Source organism: Budorcas taxicolor, chromosome 1 (assembly GCF_023091745.1).
Source record: "Budorcas taxicolor isolate Tak-1 chromosome 1, Takin1.1, whole genome shotgun sequence".
NCBI classification, from domain to species: domain Eukaryota; kingdom Metazoa; phylum Chordata; class Mammalia; order Artiodactyla; family Bovidae; genus Budorcas; species Budorcas taxicolor.
In genome coordinates, this window is record NC_068910.1 from 180,247,255 (window position 1) to 180,264,545 (window position 17,291).

At 38.0% G+C, this 17,291-nt stretch overlaps 1 pseudogene; it reads right to left on the reverse strand.

The window, feature by feature from the left end:
* Positions 1 to 13,871: 13,871 nt before the first annotated feature.
* On the reverse strand, positions 13,872 to 14,468 carry LOC128053050 (S-adenosylmethionine decarboxylase proenzyme-like; annotated as a pseudogene).
* Positions 14,469 to 17,291: the final 2,823 nt, after the last annotated feature.

Genomic DNA, 17,291 nt, shown 5'->3' on the forward strand with positions numbered 1-17,291 from the left:
GACTGTAGCCCACCAGGCTCCTCTGGCCATGGAATTCTCCAGGAGAGTACTGGAGTGGGTATTCCAGGGGATCTTTACAGCGGATCTTTTGACCCAAGGGTTGAACCGGGTTCTCCTGCATTATGGACAGTTTCTTTACCATTTGAGACACCAGGAAAGAGAGGAAAACAAAGGGATCCATAAAAATATTTGATATATCTTTAATGATATCTTTATTATAGCTTTATTAAAAGTCAATCATATACAAATTGATCATCTTAATGGCTATGTAGTGACTGGAGTAATTTTGGAGTGAATAATGGAAAACTGCAGCACCCAAGCCTAAGCCAAGTCTTAGGTCCGTTGTTGGGTAAACCCAGGAAAGATAATGAACTTTGTGAAATGAAAGGCACTGATGTAGACTTTGTAAGTCCAATTTCAAAAGTGCATTTCTCAGCTTAATATGTAACTTGCTATTTCAAATTCTATTTGGTTAATCTATAATCTTGATTGATAATATATAACCTCAATTGTTACATAATGCCACTAAATAATATTGGAAATGAAGATGTCATACATGTGCACCCAAGCTAATTCTGCTGATTTATGTAAAATGTGTGATTCTGTCACTGTTCCACTTTCTAGAAAGGAAGAAAAAGAACTTGGATAACTACATTGTTATGTGTTGTTAAGGGAATTTCTGTATAGAAGGTGGATAGTATATAAGGAAAATTTTTAAATTACAGAACTACTTGCCCAGGAGAGAATCAAAACTTAATTCTCTGTTTAACACTTCTGAGGCTAATTTTCTTAAAGAACCATGAATTTAAGTAACCCTGACAGAATGTGGTTCACTGGAGAAAGGAATGGCAAACCACTTCAGTATTCTTGCCTTGAGAAACCCATGAACAGTGTGAAAAGGCAAAATGATAGGATACTGAAAGAGGAACTCTCCAGGTTGGTAGGTGCCCGATATGCTATTGGAGATCAGTAGAGAAATAACTCCAGAAAGAATGAAGGGATAGAGCCAAAGCAAAAACAATACCCAGCTGTGGATGTGACTGGTGATAGAAACAAGGTCCGATGCTGTAAAGAGCAATATTGCATAGGAACCTGGAATGTTAGGTCCATGAATCAAGGCAAATTGGAAGTGGTCAAACAAAAGATGGCAAGAGTGAATGTCAACATTCTAGGAATCAGCGAACAAAAATGGACTGGAATTGGTGAATTTAACTCAAATGATCATTGTATCTACTACTGCAGGCAGGAATCCCTTAGAAGAAATAGAGTAGCCATCATGGTCAACAAAGAGTCCAAAATACAGTACTTGGATGCAGTCTCAAAAATGACAGAATGATCTCTGTTCATTTCCAAGGCAAACCATTCAATATAACAATAATCCAAGTTTATGCCCCAACAAGTAACAATGAAAAAGCTGAAGTTGAGTGGTTCTGTGAAGACCTACAAGACCTTTTAGAACTAACACCCAAAATAGATGTCCTTTTAATTATAGGGGACTGGAATGCAAAAGTAGGAAGTCAAGAAACACCTGGAGTAACAGGCAAATTTGGACTTGGAATAGGAAATGAAGCAGGGCAAAGGCTTCATTTGCCAAGAGAATGCACTGGTCATAATAAATATCCTCTTCCAACAACAAAAGAGAAGACTTGACACATGGACATCACCAGATGGTCAACACCAATATCAGATTGATCCCATTCTTTGCAGCCAAAGATGGAGAAGCTCTATACAGTCAACCAAAATGACCGGGAGCTGACTGTGGCTCAGATCATGAACTCCTTATTGCCAAATTCAGACTTAAATTGAAGGAAGTTGTGAAAACCACTAGACTATTCAGGTATGACCTAAATCAAATCCCTTATGATTATACAGTGGAAGTGAGAAATAGATCTAAGGGCCTAGATCTGATAGATAGGATGCCTGATGAACTATGGGCGGAGGTTTGTGACACTGTACAGGAGACAGGGATCAAGAACATCCCCATGGGAAAAAAAATGAAAAACAGAAAAATGGCTGTCTGGCAAGGCCTTACAAATAGCTGTGAAAAGAAGAGAAGTGAAAAGCCAAGGAGAAAAGGAAAGATAGAAGCATCTGAATGCAGAGTTCCAAGATTAGCAGGAAGAGATAAGAAAGCCTTCCTCAGTGATCAATGCAAAACAATAGAGGAAAAGAACAGAATGGGAAAGACTAGAGATCTCTTCAAGAAAATTAGAGATACCAAGGGAACATTTCATGGAAAGATGGGCTCAATAAAGGACAAAAATGGTATGGACCTAATAGAAACAGAAGATATTAAGAAGAGGTGGCAAGAATACACAGAAAACTGTACAAAAAAGAGCTTCACGACCCAGACAATCACGATGCTGTGATTAGTCACCTAGAGCCAGACATCCTGGAATGTGAAGTCAAGTGGGCCTTAGAAAGCATCACTACAACCAAAGCTAGTGGAGGTGATGGAATTCCAGTTGAGCTATTTCAAATCCTGAAAGATGATGCTGTGAAAGTGCTACACTCAATATGCCAACAAATTTGGAAAACTCATCAGTGGCCACAGGACAGGAAAAGGTCAGTTTTCATTCCAATCCTAAAGAAAGGCAATGCCAAAAATGCTCAAACTACTGCACAATTGCACACATGTCACACACTAGTAAAGTAATGCTCAAAATTCTCCAAGCCAGGCTTCAGCAATACATGAACCGTGAACTTCCAGATGTTCAAACTAATTTTAGAAAAGGCAGAGGAACCAGAGATCAAATTGTCAACATCTGCTGGATGATGGAAAAAGCAAGAGAGTTCCAGAAGAACATCTATTTCAGCTTTATTGACTATGCCAAAGCCTTTGACTGTGTGGATCACAATAAACTGTGGAGAATTCTGAAAGAGATGGGAATTAATTTGCCAACAAAGGTCCGTCTAGTGAAGGCTATGGTTTTTCCAGTGGTCATGTATGGATGTGAGAGTTGGGCTGTGAAGAAGGCTGAGCACCGAAGAATTGATGCTTTTGAATTGTGGTGTTGGAGAAGACCCTTGAGAGTCTCTTGGACTGCAAGGAAATCCAACAAGTCCTTTCTAAAGGAGATCAGTCCTGTGTGTTCATTGGAAGGACTGATGCTATAGCTGTAACTCCAGTATTTTGGCCACCTGATGTGAAGAGTTGACTCATTGGAAAAGACCCTGATGCTGGGACGGATTAGGGGCAGGAGGAGAAGGGGACGACAGAGGATGAGATGACTGGATGGCATCACCAAATCGATGGACATGAGTTTGAGTGAACTCCGGGAGTTGGTGATGTACAGGGAGGCCTGGCGTGCTGCAATTCATGGGGTCGCAAAGAGTCGGTCACGACTGTGCGACTGAACTGAACTGACTGACTGACCCAAATTTAACTAGAAATTCTTTCCTGTCAATTGATCAAGGGGCCTTGCACACTGACCTATGGAGTCATCAGTACTCCGTAAACACCTGCATTTCATTTCTTAATGACCATAATCATTGTGGAGTATGCCCTTTCTCTCTTTAGTTCTTAGAAATGTCTGCTTTTCCTCCTCTGAAAATCACTCACTGAATTTCTTACCTGGTATGTGTTCTCTGCCTGGCAATTAACTCAGTGTTAAAACAAAAACAAACAAATTTTCATATAGTTGTTGTTTTATTATTTGACAACAGGGAGAAGGCCTTGGACAGGATGAAAGAGCAGGTTAAGACTCAGGGTGAAATGTTTAAAGATCAACTATTACACTTCTCTATCTGCCTCTGTCTCTTTCTTCTACTTTGTTCAACAGTTTCTCTCTTAAAAAACATACTTTAATTTTTAAAACATTCAGGTGAATTTAGTAATAAGTCACAGTAATAGTATAAGTAATAAAATTTGTGAACAATATCTTGCTTATCAAAAAGCAAACCTTTCTCAGATTAAAACAGATACATGAAAACTAAATTTATGCATTAACATGCTATTAAATTAAAAATAAATTCTTGAGGAAAATTCATAACATTTTTCATGGTGGAAGAACCAGTTTACATTCCTTCCAACATGGGATTGGGCTTCCCTTTTCTCAACATCTTCACATTTCTCTCATGGCTTTTTAAAAAATCACCATCCGAACTGGTGTGCGGTGATATCTCACTATTTGAATTGTTATTTCCCTGATGATTAGTCATATTGAGTACATTTTCATGTACTTGTTGATCATTTTGATGGAAGAAATTTTCATATTCTGTGATATGCATAAGTCATCCTGGATTATACATGGTTTGGCTTGAACTTTCTGCCAAGTAGAGCCATCTGTCGTATGGCCTGTCAAACATCCATCTGTTTTAACCAATTGAAAAAAAAAGAATGCAGTCACCAGATTGTTTAGGATGTCCAAATTTGAAGGTAGAGATAAAGGCTCCCCTTCCTATGTCACTAATGGTAGTACTACTGAAGATGAGGTTTTCTTCCCAAACGCCAATGTTGTGCTGTCTTACTACGTACATGCTATTCTGTCTCTTTTGAAACCTTGAAGGAATGTACCAGTCATGTTTGATGTCTGTTCTTTGTTCTGACAAGATATAAAACTGTGGTTCAGGCATCCAAAATCGGGCCAGGTGGCCATTGTACATGTGGTTTTGGACGTGTTCCTGCATCATTGAAAGTTGAACTTTCTGAACTATATAAAATTAAAGGAAAACAATGGTCATCCTCAGAACATCATCTGCTAGTGTTACTGAACATAGATTGAAGTCTGCTTACCCAACACATAGCAAAGTCAATCAACTGACCCTGGATTGTGGTAAAGGAAAGTACAGCACTTACTGCGTGGTGCCAAGCAAGGAGATCTCTACTCTTTCTCATTCTATTGTTTTCCTCTATTTCTTTGCCCTGATCACTGAGGAAGACTTTCTTATCTCTTCTTGCTATTCTTTGGAACTCTGCATTCAAATGGGTATATCTTTCCTTTTCTTCTTTGCTTTTCACTTCTCTTCTTTTCAAAGCTATTTGTAAGGCTTCCTCAGAGATCCATTTTGCTTTTTTGCATTTCTTTTTCTTGGAGATAGTCTTGATCCCTGTCTCCTGTACAATGTCACAAACCTCCATCCATAGTTCATCAGGCACTCTGTCTATCAGATCTAGTCCCTTGAATCTATTTCTCACTTCTACTGTATAATCGTAAGGGATTTAATTTAGGTCATATCTGAATGGTCTAGTGGTTTTCCCTACTTTCTTCAATTAAGTCTGAATTTTACAATAAGGAGTTCATGATCTGAGCCACAGTCAGCTCCCGGTATTGTTTTAGTTGACTGTATAGAGCTTCTCCATCTTTGGCTGCAAAGAATATAATCAATCTGGTTTCGGTGTTGATCCTCTGATGAAGTCCATGTGTAGAGTCTTCTCTTCTATTGTTGGAAGAGGGTGTTTGCTATGACCAGTGAGTTCTCTTGGAAAAACTCTATTAGCCTTTGCCCTGCTTCATTCTGTACTCAAAGGCCAGATTTGGTTGTTACTCCAGGTGTTTCTTGACTTCCTACTTTTGCATTCCAGTCCCCTGTAGTGAAAAGGACATTTTTTTGGGGTATTAGTTCTAGAAGGTCTTATAGGTCTTCATAGAACCATACAATTTCTGCTTCTTCAGCATTACTGGCTGGGGCATAGACTTGGATTACTGTGATATTGAATGATTTGCCGAAAAGACGCTTGTTCCTTGGAAGAAAAGTTATGACCGACCTAGATAGCATATTCAAAAGCAGAGACATTACTTTACCAACAAAGGTCCATCTAGTCAAGCCTATGATTTTTCCGGTAGTCATGTAAGGATGTGAGAGTTGGACTATAAAGAAAGCTGAGCGCCAAAGAATTGATGCTTTTGAACTGTGATGTTGAAGAAGACCCTTGAGAGTCCCTTGGACTGCAAGGAGATCCAACCAGTCTATCCTAAAGGAAATCAGCCCTAAATGTTCATTGGAAGGACTGATGTTAAAGCTGAAACTCCAATACTCTGGTCACCTGATGTGAAGAACTGACTCATTTGAAAAGACCCTGATGCTGGGAAAGATTGAAGGTGGGAGGAGAAGGGGATGACAGAGGATGAGACTGTTGGATGTCATCACTGAATCAATGGACATGAGTATGTGGAAGTTCCAGGAGTTGGTGATGGACAGGGAGGCCTGGTGTGCTGCAGTCCCTGGGGTCACAAAGAGTGAAACATGACTGAGTGACTGAACTGAACTGAAGCAAGGAGAATGAGCAGTCAATACTCAAAATACCTGAAATCCCCAATGACTTTCAGGGAAGGGTTTTTAAAGGCAACATTAATGGTGTGGGTTGCAGGGTGCCTGATAAGACTTTGAATCTTTTTTCTGATTGGTTGCTGGCTGAGAGAGATACTTGGATCAACATCATCAACCTTGTGGTACCAACCAGTCTGAGGTTTATGTACTTGTGGTTAACAGTTTCCTAGTGTGGGAGTCTGGTGTCTGTAAAAACAATTTAGGAGGAACTTTCCTGGGGTCCATTGTCTAAGACTCTGCGCTCCCAATACTGGGCACCCAGGTTCAATCTAGTCAGAGAACTAGAGTCCATATGCTGTACCTTAACCCTGGTGCCATCAAATAAATACACACATATTTTTAAAAAAAAACAACTTAGAAATGTGTTTCAGACAGGGTTATCGTGTTCTGGGAGGCATGTTATCACGTTCTATATCCCTCCTATATGGCTGATCTATTTTCTAAAGTGTTACTAGTTTCTGGCCCAACAGCTATACTTTGTTGCTACATGTTCACATTTTCCAAATCATTACCTTTTGAAAACTGGAGTATAATTGCTTTACAACATTTTATTTTTTACAACTAAGTTTTACAACTAAGATTCATTTTACAACTAAGTGAATCATCTATACGTATACATATATCCTCTCCCTCTTGTGTTTCCCTACCACCCACCCCATCTGACCCCTCTAGGTCACTACAGAGCCCCAAGCTACGTTCCTTGTGCTATACAGGAGGTTCCCATAAATGTCAGGCCTATGCTCCCAATTTGTCTCACCCTTCCCTTCCTCCCTCTGTGTCCACGTGTGCATTCTCTATGTCTGAATCTCTATTCCTGCCCTGCAAACAAAGGTTCTCAAAGACCTTTATCAAAATAATAGGCTTGGTAACAGATTGAAACAAATGATACAGTGTTGGTCTTGTGGGCTGGCGGGGGGTGGGGGGGGAATTCACACATGAAAGGACTTTGTGCTGTGTTCTTTGTTGTGCATTTCTACCCCACCTGACAGAACTTTGCATTGATGCTTTCTCCTTCTCTTCAGCAGAGAGCAGAGGAGTCATGATGGCAGTTGATGAAAATGAGGGGTTTTATTTACAAAGTTATTTGCTAACTGTCATGTACCCTGATGTGTATGGAGCACAATTAAGAGTCTCTAATTGGAATAAATATCTGTTATTAAAAAGGAAGAAAGAAAAAGTAATAAAAAGTAAAAAAGGCAATAAAGTATTGTATGCCATTATGGACTTCATCTCTGGAGTACAAAAATTAACCTTGCAGATTAAACAACCAGATAAACTGAATAAAGGGGGGATAAAGCTTACAATCATATCAATTTATGTAGCATCCATATTAGACAAAATTCAGCAATTATTTTCTTGTCCCAGTGAAACTTAAAAACCTGAAGGAGATGAGAATATACACACTGGTAAAAAGCAACTTCGAAGTACAGACCTAATATCAAACACTTAAATAGTAGACGATATCAAATAATTAAAATCTGAACACGAAAAAAACAAAAAAAATCCTTTCTTGCCACTCTTTCTTTCCCTAACATTATACTGGAGGTCCTAGGCAGTGCAATAAGATAAGAAAGATGCATAAAAATTAAGCAGATTTTTAAGGATAGTTATTCACAGATGGCAGGATTATCTACATAGAAAGTCATATTTCATTGAGAAGTTTTAGAACTACTAAGAAAATTAAAGCAAGGTATTGAGATATAAGACCTCTATATAAAAGCAATGTGCTTCTATATTCCTGATATCAATAATAAGAAAATGAAAATTACAAATAAAGTATTGCAATTTGTAACAGCCTTAAATATGAAATAAGAAGAAAAGAAGAAAGTGAAGTTGCTCAGTCTTGTCTGACACGTTGCGACCCCATGGATGGTAACTTGCCAGGCTCCTCTGTCCACGGGATTTTCCAGGCAAGAATACTGGAGTGTGTTGCTATTTCCTTCTCCAGAGGATCTTTCCAACACAGGGAACGAACCCCATTCTCCTGCAATGCAGGCAGACTCTTTACCATCTGAGCCACCATGGAAGCAGGGAATATGAAATCAGTTCAGTTCAGTTCAGTCACTCAGTCGTGACCAACTCTTTGCCACCCCATGGACTGCAGCATGTCAAGCTTCCCTGTCTATCACCAGCTCCTAGAGTTCACTCAAACTCATGTCCATTGAGTCAGTGATGCCATCCAACCATCTCATCCTCTGTTGTCCCCTTCTCTCCCACCTTCAATCTTTCCCAGCATCAGGGTCTTTTCAAATGAGTCAGTTTGTTGCATCAGGTGGCCAAAGTATTGGAGTTTCAGCTTCAGCATCAGTTCTTCCAGTGAATATTCAGGACTCATTTCCTTTAGAATGGACTTGATCTACTCACAGTCCAAGGAACTCTCAAGGGTCTTCTCCAAACCACAGTTGAAAAGTATCAATTCTTTGGCACTCAGCTTTCTTTATAGTCCAGCTATCACATGCATACATGACTACTGGAAAAACCATAGCCTTGACTAGACAGACTTTTGTTGGCAAAGTAATGTCTCTGCTTTCTAATATGCTATCTAGGTTTGTCATAACTTTTCTTACAAGGAGTAAGTGTCTTTTAATTTCATGGCTGCAGTTACCATCTGCAGTGATTTTGGAGCCCCCCCAAAATAAAGTCTCTTTCTCTTTCCACTGTTTCCCCATCTATTTGCCATGAAGTGATGGGACTGGATACCATGATCTTAGTTTTCTGAGTGTTGAGTTTTAAGCCAACATTTTCACTCTCCTCTTTCACTTTCATCAAGAGGCTTTTTAGTTATTCTTTGCTCTATGCCATATGGGTGGTGTCATCTGCATATCTGAGGTTATTGATATTTCTCCCAGCAATCTTGATTCCAGCTTGTTCTTCATCCAGCCCAGTGTTTCTCATGATGTACTCTGCATAGAAGTTAAATAAGCAGGGTGACAATATACAGCTTGATGTACTCCTTTTCCTATTTGGAACCAGTATGTTGTTCCACGTCCAGTTCTAACTGTTGCTTCCTGAGCTGCATACAGATTTCTCAAGAGGCAGGTCAGGTGGTCTGGTATTCCCATCTCTTTCAGAATTTTCTACAATTTGTTGTGATCCACACAGTCAAAGGCTTTTGCATAGTCAATAAAGCAGAAATAGATGCTTTTCTGGAACTCTTTTAATTTTTCAATGATCCATTGAATGTTCACAATTTTATCTCTTGTTCCTCTGCCTTTTCTAAAACCAGTTTTTTAACATCTAGAATTTCATGGTTCATGTACTGTTGGAGCCTGGCTTGGATAATTTTGAGCATTACTTTACTAGCATGCGAGATGAGTGCAATTGTGTGGTAGTTTGAGCATTCTTTGGCATTGCCTTTCTTTGCGACTGGAATGAAAATTGACCTTTCCCAGTCCTGTGGCCAGTGCTGAGTGTTCCAAATTTGCTGGCATATTGAGTGCAGCATTTTCACAGCATGATCTTTCAGGATTTGAAATAGATCAACCGGAATTCCATCACCTCCACTAGCTTTGTTCGTAGAGATGCTTCCTAAGGTCCACTTGTCTTCGCATTCCAGGATGTCTGGCCTAGGTGAGTTATCATATCATTGTGATTATCTGGGTCATGATCTTTTTGTGTAGTTCTTCTGTGTATTCTTGACACCTGTTCTTAATATCTTCTGCTTCTGTTAGAATGTTCAAACTACAACACAATTACCCTCATCTCACATGCTAGCAAAGTAATGCTCAAAATCCTCCAAACCAGGCTTCGACAGTACATGAACCAAGAACTTCCAGATGTCCAAGCTGTATTTAGAAAAGGCAGAGAAACCAGAGATCAAATTGCAAACATTTGTTGGATCATAGATGAAGCAAGAGAGTTCCAGAAAAACATATACTTCTGTTTATTGAGTACACCAAAGCCTTTGACTGTGTGGACCACAAAAAACTGTGGAAAATTCTTCAAGAGGTGGGAATTCCAGACCACCTTACATGCCTCCTGAGAAATCTGTATGTAGGTCAAGAAGCAACATGGACATGAACATGGAACAACAGACTGGTTTCAAATCAGGGAAGGAGTATGTCAAGCTGTATATGGTCACTTTGCTCATCTAACTTACATGAGAGTACATCATGTGCAATGCCAGGCCGGATGAAGCACAAGCTGGAATCAAGATTGCCAAGAGAAATATCAATAACCTCAGATATTCAGATGACACTATCCTCATGGCAGAAAGTGAAGAACTAAAGAGCCTCTTAATGAAAGTGAAAGAAGAGAGTGAAAATGTTGGCTTAAAACTCAACATTCAGAAAACTAAGATCATGGCATCTGGTCCCATCACTTCATGGCAAATAGATGGAGAAACAATGGAAATAGTGACAGGCTTTATTTTTTTTGGACCCCCAAATCACTGCAGATGGTAACTGCAGCCATGAAATTAAAAGACACTTGCTCCTTGGAAGAAAAGTTATGACCAACCTAGACAGCAAATGAAAAAACAGAGACATACTTTGTCAACAAAGGTCCATCTAGTCAAAGCTATGGTTTTTCTAGTAGTAATGGATGTGAGATTTGGACTATAAAGAAAGCTGAGTGCTGAGGAATTAATGCTTTTGAACTGTGGTGTTGGAGAAGACGCTTGAGAGTTCCTTGGACTGCAAGGAGATCCAGTCAGTGAAATCTAAAGGAAATGAGTCCTGAATATTCATTGGAAGGACCGATGCTGAAGCTCCAATACTTTGGCCACCTGATGCAAAGAACTGACTCATTGGAAAAGACCCTGATGCTTGGAAAGAGTGAAGGCAAGAGAAGAAGGGGATGACAGAGGATGAGATGGTTGAATGGCATCACCAGCTCCATGGACATGAGTCTGAGTAAGCTCCGGGAGTTGGTGATTGACAGGGAAGCCTGGCATGTGGCAGTCCATGGGGGTCACAAAGAGTCAGACACGACTGAATGACTAGGCTTAGGCAAAAATTTTAGAGAATATACATAATAATAATACATAAATTATGCTTCTGGACTACTGTTCTTGTCAAATTCATATCCATTCATTTATTTAGCAATGATTTTGCTTGTTTTATATAAACATCCTCAGCTAACTTTGCTGTTTTGGCTCAATAGTTTTAGTGCACAAGCTTAGTTTCTTGGCAGCATGTGGAATCATCCAGGACCAGGGGCCTAACTCGTGTTCCCTGCATTGGCAGGCAGATTCTTAACCACTTGACCACCAGCAAAGGGAAGTCCAATGACAGTGTTTGGGCTTCCCTGGTTGCTCAGGGTAAAGAATCTGCCTGACAATGCAGGAGATGGAGGTTCGATTCCTGGGTCAGGATGATCCTCTGGAGAAGGAAATGGCAACCCACTCCAGCACGTTTTGCCTTGGAAATCCCATCGTCAGAGGAGTCTGGCAGGCTACCATCCATGGGGTCTCAAGGTCAGACATGACTTAGTGACTAAACAGCAACAGTAGCAACAACTTCATTCATGCTAGCAATAAATGGGTCTTCTCCAAGGACCTGAAATCATGCTGAGTAAATCCTTTGTAATAAACAAGCACATATTTCTTCTAGCTGAAATAACATTTATCAAGCAAGGAAAATGAAAGGAATGTAGGAAACCTAGACTTTTTAAAATGATAAAAATAGCAGACTGGAGAAGGAAATGGCAACCCACTCCAGTATTCTTGCCTGGAAAATTCCATGGACAGAGGAGACTTGTAGGCTATAGTCCATGGGGTTGCAAAGAGTTGGACATGACTGAACAACTTCACTTCACTTCCCTGGCAGTCCAGTGGATAACACTCCACACTTCCAGTGCAGGGGATGAGTGTTTGATCTCTGGTTGGGACTAAGGGAACTAAATCCCCCATGGCATTTGACATGGCCTAAAAAAAAATAATAACAGAAAAATAAAATAATATATTCTGAGAAACAAAAGTGAGTGAATCCACTCTGAGACTAATGTATAAAAAACAGTCATTGACAAGAACAACAATTACATGCATGTGGATTTAGGAAGACTGATCTATAAAACACACATTCTTACTGTGAATTCTTTGCAGGCTTTTCCTACAACACTAGGGTTTACATTTTTCTATATTGATCAGATTTTTACTACAGGTTTTCACGTAGCCAATTAATATACTGATTGACTGCAGTTCTGAAGTCAAGTAACATACATGAGGCCATAATCTCTTAAGACATCATTTTAACAAGTGATGACATAAGTCAGAGGTAAACCACACAACTTGTGGTTATCAGCTAGCAAAGGTGAAGTGTCACATCTAGAATCCCTGGATATTTTTTAGCCAGCTCTGAACTAACATGAGTAGGAGTCTTGTAAATGTGACCTTTCCTAAACGTCTCAGGGAGCAAAGAACTCCAACTAACAAATTTGAACAGATGGCTTGATTCCAGAGGAATGAGTTGTTTGGAAAGCATTGTTTTCTTAACTGATCTATCTGTAGTAGTAATATATTCACTCCAGAATCTGACAATGAATGATTTTGACAGAACTGGTTAATGCGCATTTTCTCAATATGATGGTAAATCGAAATGAAAATTCTGAAGAACAGGATATATTAAAGATCAAACCTTGAGCTTGATCTTGACATCTGGATCTTCTAAGAGCCGAACAATATTAGGATATGTTGATTGTATAAGTCATTTTAATGGGAAATAAAACACAATGCAGAAAAGGCATTCTTAAATTTAAAAATCCTTAAATATATAACATAATTTGCATAGTTGGTAAAAGAATAAAAATATTAATATCAAGTAAATTTTAGTAGTAGATGTCCATAAACTAAATATAAATTTAAATTTTCAAAACAAAAATAATCAGTACTCTCCTCATAAACCTTGTTAAAGGATCTTTTATTATAATATGAATTGCATATTTATGTAACCTGCAGGTGTTTAATCCTCTTTTTCATCATTAAGACTATTTTAAATACCTAAGTATGTCATCAAACATTGTGATGGGGAGGAGACAGCTCTCATACTGAAGAGATATTTGATCTTGGAAGAATATAAGCAATGTGAAACTTTAATTTTTAAGTTTTTTTCAGTACTGCTCTATCTTTTCTAGGTCTAGTCCTTATCTTTCCAGGAACAGTAAATTTTTATCATTTTCTTCTAGGCTAATTTTCCTGCAATGTGCTTCTGAGCACATTGAGACAAAATGATTATTCTACCTGCCATAAGATATGTATCTAGTAACCCATGTTTTTTTCTTTTTTGTTGCACAGTAGTGTTTGGATAAATTAAAACTTTCAGACTTTCAAAAGGTTTTTACAAACACTACCAACTTTGTCTTGGATATGCCTGAAGTACTGGCCTATTTAAGAGAAGGCAAACTGATTATCACACTGAAAAATAGTATTGCTCACTCATCATTCAGAGTACTGACCAGGACTTCAGGTACAATTTGGTAGCAGTAGTGTGCATCCAATTTTCAAGAGAAAACTTTTAGTAACTACCCAATAAGAATGATGTTTCTTCTAAGTGTTTTTGTTTACATACTTTTTTTCAAAGTTAGGAAATTCTCTTCTATTCACCATTTCTTATTTGTTTCATATTTATAGATGCTGAGTATTATCTGTAAACAGTTCACACTTATTAAGATAACTGTATGATTTTCTTCTTTAAATTGACTGCTGGGTCAAGCTCACTCATCAGAACTTCCAGGGTTTGATCTGGCTGATTGATTACCCAACTCTCTGGGAAATCCAAAGTATACAAAGTACCAACAGTCAGAATTCATGTGTCCCATACAATACGCTGTTCCATTTGGGAAAACTGCATTAAGAAAGTCTATTTTTCCCTGGAAATTCCTGTGGGGTATACCCTTGGTGAGACAACTTCATGAAATTCTTATGAGAATAAAAGAAGCTTTAAATTAAGCCAAATCCACTGTAATCCCTAGCAAATCTCAACAAGGGAATCAGTGCTTTCAGCCAGAGGATGGTACCATATGTCTTCAAAATGAAACGGTCCCTTAGAGGCAAACATACTACTCTCACTGAGTACATTAGCTTCCTGCTTATAAGTTTCTGTTACGTGATTGAATATTGCACAGTCCTCAAAAATATGACCCACTCTGATTTTGGTATGGTGAAAAGATCCCCAGATGCTTGGTTTGTGTTGGGTTGCTGCATGGAGAAGCAAACTTTCAGTAGTTTCTTGGTTTTCCTCCAAAAAATGTGCAGCTTTCATAACCATGAGACTAGTGACCCACTAACAACCACAGAAAATCAACTACATTAAATCTCTTTTCCCACAGATGATGCCGCCACTGCAGATTGTTCCAGCTGTGTTAGTAAAGTTCAGGTTCATTTTTGCCATAGCTTTACGTTAACTTTTTTAAAGAAAGGATTAATAAAAATTTCCTAGCTTTTTTTTTTTTTTTTGGTGTGTGAGGAAACCTGAACATGAGTTTGTTGGGAATAGAGGCAGATAGAGCTGTCTCTTGTGGTCCACTGTTTCCCTCTGAGAGAGAGTACAGCAAGTGTTAGCTAACATTGTGGACCATACTGTGAGAGCCCTTTCCTGTCTTTCTGGTCCTCCATCTGGGGTTAATGTTCTTCTGCCTGAAATCATCCTCTTTAAAAATCCAAAGTGACAGTAGGCTGGGTAGTGAATTCTCTTTAATTTTATTTGTAAATATATGTCCTCATTTTGTCCTCAGATTAGAAAGATACATTCATATTAGTCTTTTCCTCCATATGCTTAAATGTCTATTCTCATTTTGTATTTTCTTTTAATCTAGCTGTTCAGTATTACAATTTTTCTGGTCTGTCTTCCAATTTCTAAACTGTATTGCAGTCAATATAATAACAAATATCTACATTGTAAAACCAAGAGTGAACCATGAACTTTGGATGATGATGATGTGTAAATATAAGTTCATCAACTGAAACAAATGAATCACTCTGGGTGGGGATGTTGATAATGAAGGGGGCTATGTATGTGTGGCAGAGGGTAGTTTGGAAATTTTTATCTTCCCTATTTTGCCATGAATCTAAAACTGCTCTACAAATAATCTTAAAGTCTATATAAATGCTTAACTTTGAAGGTTAATACTTTTATATATTGAAGTTTTATTTCTTTATTTTTTGAATAATCTATAATTTACAGCTTCTTCCATGAGCATATTTCTAAGTTTTTAAAAATATTTTTATTTCTATTAAACAGATTCTACTAAAACATTTTTTCTAAGGATAATGATATCTGAATCTGGGTGATTTTTCCCCTGTAACTATTTCTTACTTTCCTCTTTATATATCTGCTTATATTAGCTTTCTATTGATTATTGAAATGAAAAATTAATTTTTGGAATAAATTGAGACCTAGGATCAGGTTGCCTTCTCTCAGTGATGATCTATATTTGTTTCTAGTAAGATACATATTATAGTAAGGCAATGGCACCCCACTCCAGTACTCTTGCCTGGAAAATCCCATGGGTAGAGGAGCCTGGTAGGCTGCAGTCCATGGGGTCACTAAGAGTCAGACACGACTGAGCGACTTCCCTTTCCCTTTTCACTTCCATGCATTGGAGAAGGAAATGGCAACCCACTCCAGTGTTCTTGCCTGGAGAATCCCAGGGACGAGGGAGCCTGGGGGGCTGCGGTCTATGGGATTGCACAGAGTCAGACACGACTGAAGCGACTTAGCAGCAGCAGCATAATATATAATATTCTGAATATATATTATGAATATACTCAGATTAAATAAAATACTTTGATTTCCTAATTATAGTTATTGCTATAATTTATTGATTTTCTTTCTTAAAAATGCTTATATACTATACAGGAAATTGTATCAGCATTTTACAAAAGTATTAGAGTATAAAATTGTTCACCTCAGTGTTCCTCAAAATAAGTAAAGGAAAAAATACTGACAGATTGTATTTATAATTTAGAAGTAAGAATCAAAAATTTTTAATAAAAGATAATAGAAAACCTAATAAGTAAAAATGCTGGGCATCTTACCTGCTGGGTCAGTCTTGCAGCTAAATTCCCTCTAGTACTGTCTCCAGAGATACCAATTCTTCTAGGATTTACACATCTTTCAAGAATTTGGGGGTGTAAAAATCATTTTAATGCAGTTTACACATCTTCAAATTGAACTGAAAAATGGCACTTTGGGGCTAGTCTGTAGCTGTAGACAGAAAAACAATCACTGATTTATTTACCATTAAAAATTTTTTAATGTTTTATTTAATTTTTATTTTCTTTTGGGGTGCCCCAGGTGGTGCTAGCAGTAAAGAACCTGTCTGCCAATGCAGGAGACATAAGACACGCAGGTTTGATCCCTGGGTCGGGAAGATCCCCCAGAGAAGGGCAAGGCAACCCACTCAAGTATTCTTGCCTGGAGAATCCTATGGACAGAGGAACCTGGCTACAGTCCTTGGGGTCACAAAGACTGAGACATGACCAAAGTGACTTAGCATGCACATAGTTGATTTATGTATTAGTTTCTAGTGTATAGTAAAGTGGTTCAATTGAACATATGTCCATTCTTTTCCAGATTATTTTGCCATATAGATGATTACAAAAGAATATATAGAATATTGAGTAAAGTTCCCTGTACCATAACTATTGATTCTTAGTCATATACTAAAATAAGGCAGGCACTTCTGATCCACAATCAAAAGTAAAATTTTGTTTTTATGAACAGGACATTTGTTGAAAAATGTATTTTTCTTAATCATAAAATGTGACTGGCAATCTCTGAATATCATTTTTATAATCAAAATTTAGAGTTTGATCAATTTGGTTCAATTTTGGGGGAAAACTTTGTAGCTGCTATCTTTTGCTGGCAACAAATATTTAAGGAATGACAAGTTTTGGTAATTCCCATACTGTTTCTTAAAAAATCAGACATTATTACTACTTGTTTCTCCACAGTTATTTTTCCAACTTTATAAAATTATTCAGAATTTGACATAATCTTTATTGCATTAGTTCATTAATTCTTTATTTTCCAAGGTTTAAGTAGCTTCTCACAGAGAGTATATTGTATAGAAAATTAAACCTT